Below are 15,402 nucleotides of genomic sequence, written 5' to 3' on the forward strand. Positions count from 1 at the left end.
GCCTTCTCTTCCCCAGGCTGAACAACCCCAACTCTCTCAGCCTTTCTTCATAGGAGAGGTGCTCCAGCCCTCGGATCATTTTTGTGGCCCTCCTCTGGACCTGCTCCAACAGGCCCCTGTCTTTCCTGTGCTGAGAAATGAAATAGGGTGATAACAGTTTAAGTAAAAAGTACAAGGTTTCACAAAGCTAACTGTATAGCCACCCCACTTTTTCCTAACACAGTTTGTTTTCGCCACCTGCCTCTCTTCTGTTGTCTTTCTGGATGATCAGTAGAGCTCTTCATTATTTCTCCCTGCCTGCCATCCTGCATCTCATTGTCTTAATAACATCTTCTCAATCCTTAATCCTTTGGGGGTCTTTTTTGTTTTCTTTTTTCTTTTTTCCTCATTTTTCACACAAACTTATGGGTATGTCTTTCACACCTGTATTTCTCTACTTTCTTGACTCTCTCTTTCTGCATATCACTGAACTCTTTGCACATCACTTTTTTTCTTTATCTCTGATCTCTCAGCAATGTGCAACAGCCTGAGATTTTGTTTTTCTCTTTCATTCCCCTGATCAGTTCCCTGTGGAGTTTAGGTTTTCCACATCTCCACCCTTTTCTGTTCTACTGGGTTTTTTGTTTTTTTGATCAGACTCCTCTTACGTTGCTATATGTCCCATGAGGCCGTGTCCCTGCGGTGGAAGATTTCAATAGGCTTGGTATTATTTCCTTTGACTCACAGTAGATGATGACCTCTACACTGCAGGTTTCTTTTTCATTTTTTCTCTCTTTTAAGCATCCCTAGGTGCCCCCAGCAATATTGCTGATTGTTACAGATGAAGCTATTTCTGAATTCTGAGTAACCTGGCTTCCTTTCCTCCTCCTCTCTTACTGACATGGTCTACAGGAGTTGCACAGAATAATGGAGTGTTGTGCTCTATTCATGGTTCCTGCTTGGATAGTGCGCACTTGAACAGGCAATCAAGCCAGGTCAGTAGCCACAACAGGTTTTGAAGTACAAAGTGAGTAAGTGATGTCTGGCTGCGATGGCTTAAAATCAGCGCTAAAAGTTCAAAAAATCAGCACTAAAAAATCAGCACTAAAAATACCAATCATTAGTATTCTGCAGGCCATAGCCATTTATGGAGAAAAGATGAAAGAGATTAACACTTTACCTTTCCAGTTGCATATATTTTCTATACTAGAAGTTGTCTTTTTGTGTAGCTTAAGATAAAACAATAAACTTTGACTGTCTTGATTTGGTGCTTGTTCCTGGCACATCTGGGGACATCAATACTCACTGTGTAGTCATAAAAAAAAGTCTTGAAGTTCTGTTGATCTCAGCATCTTTCTAAACTATCAGTGGAAGTTAGTGCACCACAGATATATTTTTCAATGCGGACTGTTCTCAGATCTTCAGGAAACACGAGGATTGTTTTTCCAAAAACACTCATCCACTGTATCAAATCATTTCATCCATAATTTTAAAAGATGCAGAAATTAGCATGTTCATATTTTAATATCTAATGCATCTATGTTGTTGTGGCTTGAGTTTCTCTACATATTACAAATATTTTAGTAGCAGATTCCCCCAAAGAATCAGCGTGTTGAAAGCAGGAATTCAGATTTATCCCTGTGTGATCAAGGTCAAAGCTAAAGTTCACTGACACAAGCTTCACGTCTTCTTATTGTAGCCCCAGCCGTCTGCTCCGAGAGATGTTACGAGTATGCAGATATCACTGTGAATATTGCTAACTGTTTACTAGTATCTGATAAACTTACTGCTACAAAACAGGTGTTTGCTAACTGCTGCTCTCTTCTCCTCAGTTAATTACTACGTAAACAGGGAGCTAACATAGTTGGAAGGACTATTGACTGTGCAAATAATTAGCTGCCATGAAAGTAGGAGAGAAGGAAGCTAGCAGGTTTTCAGACAGTTTTCCTTCGTAACTTGTTGGTTCTTATTGTCTTTTGTGTGAAGGACAGGCATCTTACTGATGCAGGTTAAAACTCTTCAGAGACTGCTGGGCAGTGGTGTGTGTATGTAATTATTTGACAGCTAGTGAAGTGGCAGATGGGTGCAGGTAAAAGTTAAAAACCAAAGGGCTGTTTGAAGTCTTACTTTTTCTTTTTTTTTTTTAACATGGGTCATTTCACACCTTGTGTTTGCAGTGAAGCCCACAAATAGTCAAATTATCACAGATTATCTCAGCTTTTCTATACAGACAAAAATGAGCAGCTTGGCGTGGCAGAAGACAAGAGCCTTTTAAACCCTTTCCTCTTATTCAGCTGGCAAAGTGAAGCTGTGTCCTAACTGCAGAAAGAGTTGAGAATAGCAGTGTATTTTGACCTCCCAGGGTCAGGAGACCCTGGATATGGCTCTCAACCATGTAAATGCCATCCCACTAGCATTTTCTTAACTGTAATTTTAAGTCAGGTAGTGTGACTGAAATACTTTTGGTCCTAATTTATGATCCTTGTCCATCCTTTTTACGTGGGAGTAGCAGTTAGTGGCTGTTTGAGAGCAGTCCTGATACGGGGCTGCTTGTGGTTGCTCTCTTCTCCGTGCTCTGAGGCCCTTCTATGAGCCCTTCTGCAAAAATGAACCCAACCTGATCTCGTTTTAACATATCAGCATTCACGCACATTCAGAGACACAAATCTTGAGTGTTAACTATGAGGGTCTTTCAAATTAGTGCTGATGCAATGGAGTATAGCATTTTCCAAATTCTATATTATAGATAATTTTAGCCATACACCAGTCTATATAAAATATAACTCATTTAGCTTATCTATTTTAAAAGCTTTTACACTACAGTCAGCCACCATAGTTGGTTAAATAGGTGCTTGTCACACCAGTTTAATGAATTAAATGTGAAAGCCATTTCTTCTTACTTTTGGCTGTAACAGGGCTGGCACAGGTTCTGTTCCACTGAAGTAATGGAATGGTAGGATCCATGTCATATAATTTTATAAGTGTAATGCTCATCAGTATATCAGCTAATATGAAAAGCAGAAAAAGAGAGTTAGAAATTAAAACCGCAAGCCAAATATAATTATTCTAATTCCTCATGGAAAGATACCACTTTAATTGAAAGATATGACAATAAAAATGAAAAATATTAAATCATTTCATCAAAAAATGGTGTAATTCATTAGTTCTATTCTTCATACTCTGTTCTTTACTTGAACAGAGTAATGCAGATTGATTACTGACCTGTATCATTTTCTAGAGAATTTTGTTATTTAACATCCATTGCAAGCTCTTTGAGATGTTGTATCCTTGCTAAGGTAAGAAGGAAGCATTGTCCTGGCTTTTAGCTAAAAAAACCTGCCAAGTTATAGAAGATGCTGAAATAAAGAGAAACAACCTTTTCCCTCCCTTCTCTCTATCACTGGCTCCAAAGGAGTTTTATCCTCAGCCCAGCAAAAAGCACCCAATCCACTCTGCAGCAGATCCTTTAGCACCTGGGAGACTCATCCTGGGAAGAGGGAAAAGGAAGGGGCATTCAGGAACAAGCTGTAAAAACAGGGCACCTTGTTCCCCGAGGAAAGAACTGGCCACTGTAGCTGCAAGAGCTCCCACCTGCCCAATGCTCTGCTCCTCCGGTGGCAGCAGAAGCTGCAAGCGGGGCTGAGGATCCGCTGCTCAGCCCCCAGCATGCGATCCGCATCTCTCTTGTAGTCTGCTACATTAGGCGGTGCTCTAATTTGCTGCCTCACTAGAGGTAGCTCCGATGTAGATCCAGGGAGACAAGCTGGGACCTCCATCCAAGGAGTGGATGTGCGTTACACCCCAGAGGAAGGACAGTTCTGCCCTTCTGAGGTCCGTGATTTTTGTCATGTTTTGGAAGGCCAGGCTGTACCCCTCCAATTTTTGTGTGTTCCCTCACACAAAAAATCAGTGCCCAATCCCTCACATCAGTGCCCAACCCACTGATGAAGGAAATTGTTATTTGTCCCTTTGGATCAGGGTGTTAGTCTGGCTGCAATTTTAGGCAAGTTTAATCCCTGTAAAGTACAAAGAAGAAATCTTTGCAGCTGGACTTTTAGTGAATGTTAATGTTTCGAAGAGAATATACTCTTGACTAACAAGTTGTCTCTGTCAGGTTCTCTATGCACTAGAAACCCTGTTTTGTATTGCCACTGATAATTACCCTGTGCCATGGAAGAGGCACATGTATAGAAGCACTTTTCAATGTACCTCTAAATCAGTAGGATACTCCCAGTTACCTAATTAACTAAATGCAACTTTCTGTGTAGTCATTGTAGTACTCTTATTTCTAAAATTCACATTTGCTTTTACATGATCTCATATACAATTTAATTTCCCACACCAAAAAGAAAAATAATAAATGCTGGGATATTACATAGAGTTCCCAGTGTTAGTAATTAAAAGAAAATTGCAGTGAGATAAAAAAATATGTTCTAACAACTACATCTCCTTACAAAGAAAAGTGAATCAGAAAATGTTTTAAAGTGTATGAGATATAACAAAAATAATTAACAGCCAGGCATGAGAGTGCTACCTTCAATCTCACAAGAGTGTGTAAGTACAAAGCAAATCTTGGTAAACTTTGGAAATCTTAATTCATGAAGTTGTTTCAGCAAAAGCTTACATTCTAAATGATAAAATGATTATTTTAAAGATGATTCCATCAGTTATTCAGGGACCAAAAATTGGTACATATTCTTTAAAACTAATTTCAAGTTTTATCACTCCAAATGCACTCTGGCTGTTTTATGCTATGAAGGTTGTGCATCTGAATTCTAGAATCAGATCTTTGTTGTCAGATCTCTCCTTTTGGACACTCTCCAGGAACAGCTGGAGAATATATCTGGTCCAATAGTTTCTAACAAGATATTTCTCCTATTCCTTCAAGTCCCATCCCCTACTACTGTGAAGCAGGATTTTTGCCATTAAATTGGTTCCTGTTATTCTTATCCAGTGAATAGAGACCCTGGGATCAAGAGAGCTATACCATATCATTGAATTCATTATTTAGTATTTTTTTCTTTTGTTGTCTAGAGAGTTGAACGCTGCAAGGTTACATGTGTGTCTGAAAATTACTCAGGACCATTTATCCCTGAGAGGCCATCCATTTTATTGCAACTTTTTGTGACCTGGAGTTATATAGGAACTCTAAACATGAAGGACTGGCTATCACCAATTTGGTGGCTACAAGGCTAAACACGTGGCTTTACTCATAAGCAAAGTGATTAAAGGAAAGATTGCCAAGTACCTGTTGTCCTCTGCCAAATGTTCAATGCGCAGCAATATTTGACAATAGTCACCCAAATACCAGGTGTCAGATTTCTATAGCAAAGCCACAACTTCTACATGTTTGGTATCTAGGTACTGAGGAAGCTAATGAAAGATTAAATAGCTTAAGTTATGAGTAATGATGAGCTACATGTGCAGCTTATGCAAGGCAGGATAGTTCAATGAAAATAGCATAGTTTCAAAATGAAAAATAACAATTTATTCTGACAGAAATTACTTTTAATTGAAATTTCTCTCAGAAAAATAGAAATGCATGTGTAAGAAGTGAATCTGGTCAGGCCAGAGTTCATCTCTGATTTAATCTGAAAACCTAAGAGTAGATGTGATGGGAATTCCTCAGGACCAAGTCTGTGTCTGTGCTACCTGCTCTCTTTCCAGCCTCTGTCTCCCAAGATGCACTGAAGTCACGATACTCGATGTTAAAACAGAGGGAGTAAGACCTGCAATGGAAGTGGTATTGCAAACACTTATAAATTATCGTAAATCACAGTAACTGATCATGTAGCTGAAGAGAATAATGACCTGAAATCAACAGTCTAAACAAAACCTGACAATTCTGAATCAGTATTTTCCTGAAAACTTTTGTCCTTGGTACTCCAAATATGTGACTACTTTTAGGATGGGACCATCAAAGTATTCCCACTGTTGCAAGCTTAGAATTTAGATCCACTGTCTTCACTACACACATTGTAAAATGTTCCTATTATGTTTCTGGTGTGTAGCGGTTGTAATTGTGACTTATTAATTAGGATTGCTTTATTCTCCTTCTGGTTCTGGCACTGACTTACTGAATCACTTCATGCAAAACATTCACTCTTCACCACAGTCTAGAGATTATGAAGTAAGTCAAAAAGCACCTATTAAGTAGTATACTGTTGTATTAGTGGAAAGATGTATGTTGTTCAGTTATACTTTTTTGAGTTTCAGTGTGTAGCTGATGCATGCAGTACTTTGGAGTAAATGTCTCTTTTGCATAGTGTGGCAAAGAAGAAATAAAATAGGGTCAGCCAATAGTCCTTAGTATGTCCCTTCTTATCTTATTGGCTTTAGCCTGCTGAGGCAAATCGTCTGCAAAACACGAGTCTTACAGTGATACCATCAAAAAAATGACCCAGTACAGGTGCACAAGCATGTAAGAGTACAGATCATAATCAGTCAAGAGGCAAACGGATCTGACATTTGCTGAGAGCATCCCTATATTTTATTGAGTTGTCATGCCTTGTTGCATACTTAATGAGGATGAGCCCCTTTATATGCCGATTTCGCATTACAAATGTTGTTTTGCTGGGACTGTCAGCGGCAAATAGCTTGTGGCAATACATCTTCCATGCAGCAAATAAACATATACAACATTATAGCACACCCATGTTATTGCCACAACTGTAAACAACTAATAAAAGGAATATATTTACTGTGCCTTAGAGTCATTCATTCCAGTAATATTTTTTCCATTTTCAAGCCTATTGACTTTATGGAACATTTGGCATTATTTCATTGTACCATCATTGCTTATTGTGTCATCATTTAAAAAAAAAGCATGCTATATAGCTGCATATATAGTAGGCCACACAGAACAGGATACTTCTGTGACCAGCAGGTGTATTGTGTATAATCTTAAAGGCCGGGGAAGTATTTGGTGTGCTAGGAATAGTCATCGACCTCAAGATAACAGATGAAATCCTGATGGTAGGACACTGATGTCATCAAGTTGCTTCTGGTAGCATCTGGGCATGGGGGGAACCAGTGTTTTACTCTGCAAAAACAAACAGCATAGGTGGATCTGCACAGAAATATGTTTCCGTGTTGACAGTGTTGGTGGGACCAAGAGCTTGATCACACCCAAAGATGGTTTTGGTGTTGCTTTTAGTGGTATTTTGCTAGTTTTGATAATAGAAAAACATGTAATTATTGAAATGTATTATCTTGTGGATGTTACTGGACTGTTAGTACCTGAGAAAATCAAATCATGCTTTCAAGAAATTTCTCAGGAATTCAGCTGAGCTCTATCTCCTGTATCAGTGAAAGTTACAGCCGCTATAACTTTGCTGACATATTCTCTTTCAAACCCATACTTTGTTGGTGGTCCTTTATCACTAACTTCTAACTTAAGATTCTTTGTGGTCTGTTTTAACAACTTGTTCTCCAACTACCATTATCTTTCTAGATTCAATAACTCCTCTTGCTCCCTTGGTTTTACCCCCTTGATTTATTCAGAGAGAGCAACTGTAGCCTTTTCAACTTTCTGCTTGGTTAAATAAGGCAAGCTCTTTTAATCTGTTCTCATAACAGCCTTTGACACCATTTCCCACAGCATTCTCCTAGAGAAGCTGGCGGCTCATGGCTTGGACAGGTGTACTCTTCGATGGGTAAAAAACTGTCTCGATGGCCGAGCCCAAAGAGTGGTGGTGAACGGAGTTTACTCCAGTTGGCGGCCGGTCACAAGTGGTGTTCCCCAGGGCTCTGTGTTGGGGCCAGTCCTGTTTAATATCTTTATCAATGATCTGGATGAGGGGATTGAGTGCACCCTCAGTAAGTTTGCAGATGACCCCATGTTGTGCAGGAGTGTTGATCTGCTTGAGGGCAGGAAGGCTCTACAGAGGGACCGGGACAGGCTGGATCGATGGGCCAAGGCCAATTGTATGAGGTTCAACAAGGCCAAGTGCAAGGTCCCGCACTCGGGTCACAACAACCCCATGCAACGCTACAGGCTTGGGGAAGAGTGGCTGGAAAGCTGCCTGCAGGAAAAGGACCTGGGGGTGCTGGCTGACAGCCACCTGAACATGAGCCAGCAGTGTGCCCAGGTGGCCAAGAAAGCCAATGGCATCCTGGCTTGTATGAGAAATAGCATGGCCAGCAGGACTAGGGAAGTGATTATCCCCCTGTACTCGGCACTGGTGAGGCCACACCTCGAATAGTGTGTTCAGTTTTGGGCCCCTCACTACAAGAGAGACATTGAGGGGCTGGAGCGTGTCCAGAGAAGGGCAATGAAGCTGGTGAAGGGTCTAGAGGTCTCAAGTCTTATGAGGAGCAGCTAAGGGAACTGGGGTTGTTTAGCCTGGAGAAAAGGAGGCTGAGGGGAGACCTTATTGCTCTCTACAACTACCTGAAAGGAGGGTGTAGAGAGGTGGGGGTTGGTCTCTTCTCCCAAGTAACTAGCGATAGGACGAGAGGAAATGGCCTCAAGTTGCGCCAGGGGAGGTTTAGATTGGATATTAGGAAAAATTTCTTTATTGAAAGGGTTGTCCAGCATTGGAATAGGCTGCCCACAGAGGTGGTGGAGTCACCATCCCTGGAGCAGTTCAAAGAACATGTAGATGTGGCACTTTGGGACATGGTTTAGTAGGCATGGAGGTGTTGGGTTGACGGTTGGACTAGATGATCTTAGAGGTCTTTTCCAACCTTAATGATTCTATGATTCTATTCTATGAAAATAGCCTCTTTGTTCTCTTTTTGTCCTGGAAACCGTTCTGTATTTTTCCCAGTTTGAATTGATCTATCTATTCTAGGGTGACAAGAACTGCACCCACTATTCCAGAAGAAACTTGTATCCAGTGTGGTAGCATGAATACTCCTCTAAGTCCATCACAAAAATCTTGACAGCATAATTTCAGGACTGCATTTGCCCCAGTTTTGAGGGCCATCGTGTTTATGTATAATTTACTAAAAAGAAATCCATATCTTTGTGCTGTGACTTCTAATTGATGAGCCTACACCTCATAGAATAAATCTACTTTCTGAGTTTTTAAATGCTGAGCTTCATTTCCCCTTCTTATTCTGCAGTACTGAAAACTTGTTCACCCACTGGAAGATCTCTTCCTCTGCCTTATCCTTTTTTTGCCCCATTTTCTCAAATTACATCTTTGAACCTCTGTCTGATTTTCATTCCCAGGAATTTTATTTGATGCTGCACAGGTAAATAGCTTCTGTAATATATTCAGAGAGTAGCGAGCATGCCACAGCTTCTGAATCTCCATGTTGTTGCCTCAACCATTGTCTTAGTAGCCATCCTCACCTTCTCCCTCTTGATTACTGTCAAAGAAAAAAGGACCAATGTACCATAAATTCACCTCCTTACTGGCCCCCACTCCACCCCTTGGGACAGGTTAAATGTACTGACAGTAAACTATCCTTGCTTTTTCAGTTTGGTGTCTGAGTTGTGGGTAAATTGCATTCCTCTTTCTACTGCCTTTTATGAGAGTTACAAACTGCAAATTGGGTAAAACCTGAGGAAGCTAAGTTTGCATCATGTTTTTTCTTCACACATCGCTTACAACACTATTTTACAATGCAGAAGTATTACCTGCTGCTGAGGAATTTTAACTGCATCTCTTAACTAAGCTAGTGGCAAATTGAAAAGTAATAAGATATATTTTGCATATCAAATACTGCTCTGGGGACAAGCTAACCTAGGCACCTACTAGATTGCAACTTCCTGCTCAGTAGAAAAGAGGTAATAAAGAAAATCATGACAGCTCATTACATGAAAGAAGAAAATCATCACCCAAAGCAGAAGAAATGCTATTTTATTATACAGTAATTGTGAAGGGATCTTAACATTTTTGTTCATGAAAATATTAAATGTTTTCCAATGTTACCTGTAATAAATGTTGTTCTGAAGGCAAGAAAATGATGTAATATGTTTTAGCATTCAACAATACCTACAAAACTGAAGCTATCCATTTAGTCAGTTGAGCCATCTAACTGTGCAAAGCAAAAGCCAGGCAGTTTCTTTTACTGTCAAACAAAAAAATAATGTTCACAGACTTTTGTGGGTCTATTGTCACAGCATCTCTTTGAAATGATATCTCTTCACCCTCTGTTTTTGTATTAAAAAAATATTGATGATGTTATTGAACATGGTGATGGGCAGTGTCTGTCCTTCAGGACAGATATGCTTCAGAGCATAGGAACCAGAGCATCTTCCCATTTCCATGTTACAGAAATTTTGGGTTTAATCTCCGTTAATCACAAAATATTGCACTTCAGCCCTGCCATTGATGGAGAAAAGAATATGGCCGACTTGTACTTCAACCCAGGAAAAGAGAAAATAGGGAGAGTTAGAGGGATAAAGTTCAGTATTTGAAATTATTAAGTTATATTTTACATATAATTATCTTGAAAACTCACCCATTTCATTGTAATTTAAGTAGCATTCATATAAATTAGGCACATGTGACATTTCTAATTAGGTATACTTTAATGGTTAAATCATGAGTTTTTAAAATGATAATTGGGCTAGTTGTAAAATTTCAAGGTCTGTGATTTTAAAATTGAATTGCTCTTTGACTTATGTAAAAGAATAGATTGTTAAGCGAGTGCCTCACAGGAGAGAAGCAGGCTAGGATATTATGATTTGAATTACTTTTTCAAAGGAATTTAGAGTAGGCAATCTGTCCTCTGATCTTTCTTTGCACACTAAAAGTATGAGTCAGTTATGCTAAGATAGCTTAGATTGAGAATACAGTGATTTAATTAACAGCTGGAATTGTAGAATTCCACATGTGAGGAAAGTGATGCATTAATAGCGCCCCATACAGATACTCTAATGAATCCAAGGTATTCTCCAGTGGAAGCTATTTTTAAAATATATAGCTGCTTGTTGCAGACGCAGTATAGCCTTTATGAGTTCAGAACAAGAAATTGGGAACTTGAAGAAAATTATGTCATCACCTGGAACATTTATAGTCAACATATAGATTTGTTCCAAAGGCCCCATATGTTGGTTCATGTCACTGGGAAGGGCAGTAGGCAAACACAGGTCATGCGTACCTTCTAGCAGTGCTTTTGAGTGAAAACCCCAGGGTCCAACATAATTCCTTCCCCCTCCATGCTCGCCCCAAGAGCAGATCAGAGCGCAGTTCCACTGTCTGAGTCTACAGTGTGATTGTGGACGGGGCAAAAGCGAGAGCTGGGTGTTACACTGCCAGTATAACCCTGTCGGAGCTCACACCCTTGTGAGAGCATGAGTCAAAAATCTGTTAACGTGCTGATGTTGGTACTCTGTTGACTGAAGATCTTTGTGCAGAAACATTCAGCTCCGTGGAATGCAGAAATACACGCTGCAATGTAATAGCAAATATATTTGTCACAGCTTGGTAATACAGCAAACAAGGACAGTTTGCAAATCATTTCTAGCACTGCAAATGATTTATTAGTGGTTTTGAGAGTTACACAGGGTGACTCTCTTCGTGGTTTCAGTAGGGTAAAATGGCCCAGGTATTAGGACTGTATACTTTGAATCATGTAAAAGAATAGATTGTTAAGTGAGTGCCTCACAAGAGACAAGCAGCTTAGGATATAGTGATTCAAATGAGTTTTTCTGAGGAATTTAGAATAAGCAACCTGTCCTCTGATCTTTCTTTGCGCATCAAAAGTATGAGTCAGTTATATTGGGGAATTGTGGCCTCCTTCTAAAGAATGACTGATTAGACGAGTTATTTTCAGTCTGTGAAAGAAACAACTGGGGAAGCGAGAGAAGTTTACAGAATGACGAGCCATTTGGAGAAGGATAGGGCATTCCCACTTCTGATACAGAAATGGAGCCATCCAGTGAACCTGGGAGGAGCCGTGCTCAGAACAAATGAAGACGATTCTTCCTGTAAAAAGCAGCTGAGTTTAGGAAGCTAGTGCTAAAGGATACCTCTGAGTGCTGGAAGTATGTGTAGTTTCGAGACAGTTCAGGGAAGATAAACCCATTGACAATTACTCAATACCTAGACACTATATCTGGCCAAGGAAGCCTCTGAACCAAAAATGTTTGGATGCTGGAGGAAAGGCGGTATTGTGTGCTCTTTCTTTCCCCTTGGTATCCACTTTTGGATACTGTCAAAGACAGAGTAGACTGTGCTAGTTGGACCTTTGATCTTGAACCATTTTAGCTGTTCTTGAGTTTTTCCATATTTTAGAGTAGGCTTTGCTCACAATTTCCAATTTTGGCTATTTCTCTGATGGTCAGTCAAATCAATTAAAATATACCACTGTCTTCACCGAGGAAGCAAAATGTGAACCCTTATTGCAGATTATGTGAAACAAATGCCCATTTCTTTCTTCTTTCCCTATAGTCTTATTATCATTCAAACTTTGAGCTCTGGTTTAATTAATTTTATTTTAATTGCCAAACCAGGAAAAATTTCTCGCAGCTCCAATTAGAATTCTGCTGGACCTCCCAGCACAGGTTCAGCAAAAGGTTTAGCTCGGGAAATGTAGCTCAGTAAAGCTAACCCCAGGTCATAACAGAATCTGCCTCACATTGAGCCTTGATTCCACTTCCTTGATCATCTCAGGTTGTTGTATCCCGGTCTCCTGGACTAGCACTGCTTTAGTTTTTTGTAAATCTGCGAACTTGGGTATACGTGATACTCCTTTAAAAAAAAAAAAAGTATTCAATAGCAGTCAATGAGGCATTCCCATTCAAATTGTGTGTTGTATTTGACTATGCTGGATGGACCTCCCAGATTAATTTAATCTATGTTTACTGTCTTTTCTTTGAGTCGTTTCTGACAGTGTGAGTATGTTGATTTCTTTGTATGCTGCTGATCTCTCTCAGGATTCACCAAATAATTAATACCAACATCTGTTTAGTATGCAAATACTGAAACTGTGCTGTCCTCAGATTGCCATTTTGATATGGGAAAAATTATGCTACAGTTTACCTCCAATCAGATATCCTATTCAAGCTTGTTTTGACGTGGGTTTTCTGCTTGATACCTTTAAAAGGGAGATGGCAGCCGCCTTGATGCAATCAAGCACTAGCTCCTAGCCTTAAAAGCTGGAGTGTGTCGTGTAGCTTCTTTTTTAGGGAAGGAGAAGTTATTTTAGATTATTATAAAATAGGTTATGTTGTTTTCCCCCATATAATGTACAAAGAGAATATAAGAGTGCCCCTTCATATTACAGCCATCAGACACTCACAGAGATGAATACTTCATGTACAACACCATCACATATATAAGCATGAGTGTGTGTGGTCTGCATAATAAATACCTGTTCAAAGTATACTGCAGAAGTTGTTGGAAATTTACAATTACAGTTATAGTCCACAATTGCCAGAGGTTACACTGCAGCCGTCACACAGGGGAGAAGAGTGACACCAGTATTTTATAAATAGGAGATAACTATTCCAGTGCTGTGGCAAACCTTGACTTTTTAATATCTACCACCCTGACACCCGAGTGATTTATGTGCATGTTCTGTTGGTACCACTTTATTCCTAAGGAGAGGAAGCACTACGGCAAAGGTAAATAACAAAGTAGAATGAACATCTCAATACTGAGATATGTTACACATTGTGAAAAACACTGTGTTATCACTTGAGAACATTTGTTGTCATAGAACTACAGTATTATAACATCTTACATTTGTAGAATCCTTGCCAAAGGATTCCAAAGTTCTCATATACTCATGAAACCTAACTTATGCTTTCTTTACCAATGGATGAAAATGATACTATGAGCCTTTGCTTGTTTCCTATAGTGTGAAAGACACTGATGAAACTGTCTGCAACATTTCCTAAAACTGTAAGTGCAAGATTCTGCAGCACTCAGTAGTTTCTTACGTTTTGTTTCGAGATCTTAGAATGCGAAACTACAGTGTGTCAAAGGGACTGTCAAAATGCTGTCAGGTTGTCTTCAAAACAAATATTAACTCCAAAACCAGTGTGGATTCTATTGCAAGAATCACGTAGCTTTGTTCAAGAGCACAGTCCACTTTTGCTTGAAAAGTTTGAGCCGTGAGCTTTTTCTAATAGTCTTATTGCAATCTAAGACTTGTAAGATGTCAAAAAAAACCCAAACAACCCCCAAAAACCAACCCCGCTTGACTTGCATCATCAGGATTTTTTGTTAGAGATGGTTAGCAATGCTTTGATCGGGCGGTTTCCACTGGAAAATTCAGATTCATTGTAATAGTCATGGAGACACATCAGTAGTAATGAAAGTCCAAAGGACCCTGGAAAATTACCTTGTTTTTTGCACAGTGGGTGCATGGTTCCTCTAAATAAAGAAAAAGCTCTAAAGAAAACTTATAAGCCCTTTTTAAATGTAGTCATAAAAACCAGTTATAGTTAAAACTGCAGGCCTGTTCAGGAATATCTGGGAACAATTTGCATCTAAGCACTGCAGTATGAATTTAGAGAAAATCCAGCCCCTCTGAAGGCCTTTTTTTTAAAGTTTATATGAGAAATTAATAACTGACTCAAATATAATGAAGTAGGTTTGAGATTAAAAAGAACTAGAATTTGTTGCATCAGTAATAAGGCCATGTCATCGAATTGTTACAGATGAAAGCCCAAACTAGGTTGCTGCCTGTACTAGCTGCAGTCGTAACTGCTCGAGCCATGCTGTTCGTTTAAGGATAGTAATAGAGTTAGATGGAATTTGGGGAGGTCTGCTGTCAGTGGTTGATAGAGATTGGTTAAAGCTACTTGTGTCTGCAGAGAAACATATCTGGAAGACTGAAGACTCATTTTGAGCTAATATTTGTAGGAAGAATATTTGAGGAGGATGAGAATCTGAAAACTAGATTTTCAGTCTTTGGGTTTCTCTGTACGAGGAAAGAGCATCATCTTAGATGATACTAATATATGAGGTTAAATATGACTTTGGTTTTAGTATACATTAGGAAAGTACCATTTAATATTTATTACCGCATTGAAGTTAACCATGTTATCATTACGTGGTTACTCCCAACTCTAAAATAAATTTATCAGCATTTATTTAACGCGTTTTATTATATTTGGCCTGTCCAGGTACTGAGCTCACTGGAAGAATATGACTAAATTTTTGCTTATAATTATAAGGTTGCATTTATCATTATTTTTGCTGAGAATAAGGATAACACTTATCATTATTTTTCTATAGTACTAAGAACTATACATCATCTTCTAAGAGGATTCAGGTAAAGGTACTTTCCCACTTCATATCCTCACATAAGAAGAGTGGGAAGTAATATACAGAACAGTCTACAGTTCCAAAAAAGTATGTTTCTGGGGGATTTTACTAACAGTTACTGTAAACCAAGACTTGGTGGCAAATATTTCTTTGAATAAGGCAGTCAGGTGGGAAGAGATCAGGCAAATGGTAAGACATAGCAGAGCATTTTTGCTCTAATTGGATAACCTCCATGGAAGAAACTACC

The sequence above is a fragment of the Ciconia boyciana genome, chromosome 10 (genome assembly GCF_034638445.1).
Source record: "Ciconia boyciana chromosome 10, ASM3463844v1, whole genome shotgun sequence".
Taxonomy (NCBI): domain Eukaryota; kingdom Metazoa; phylum Chordata; class Aves; order Ciconiiformes; family Ciconiidae; genus Ciconia; species Ciconia boyciana.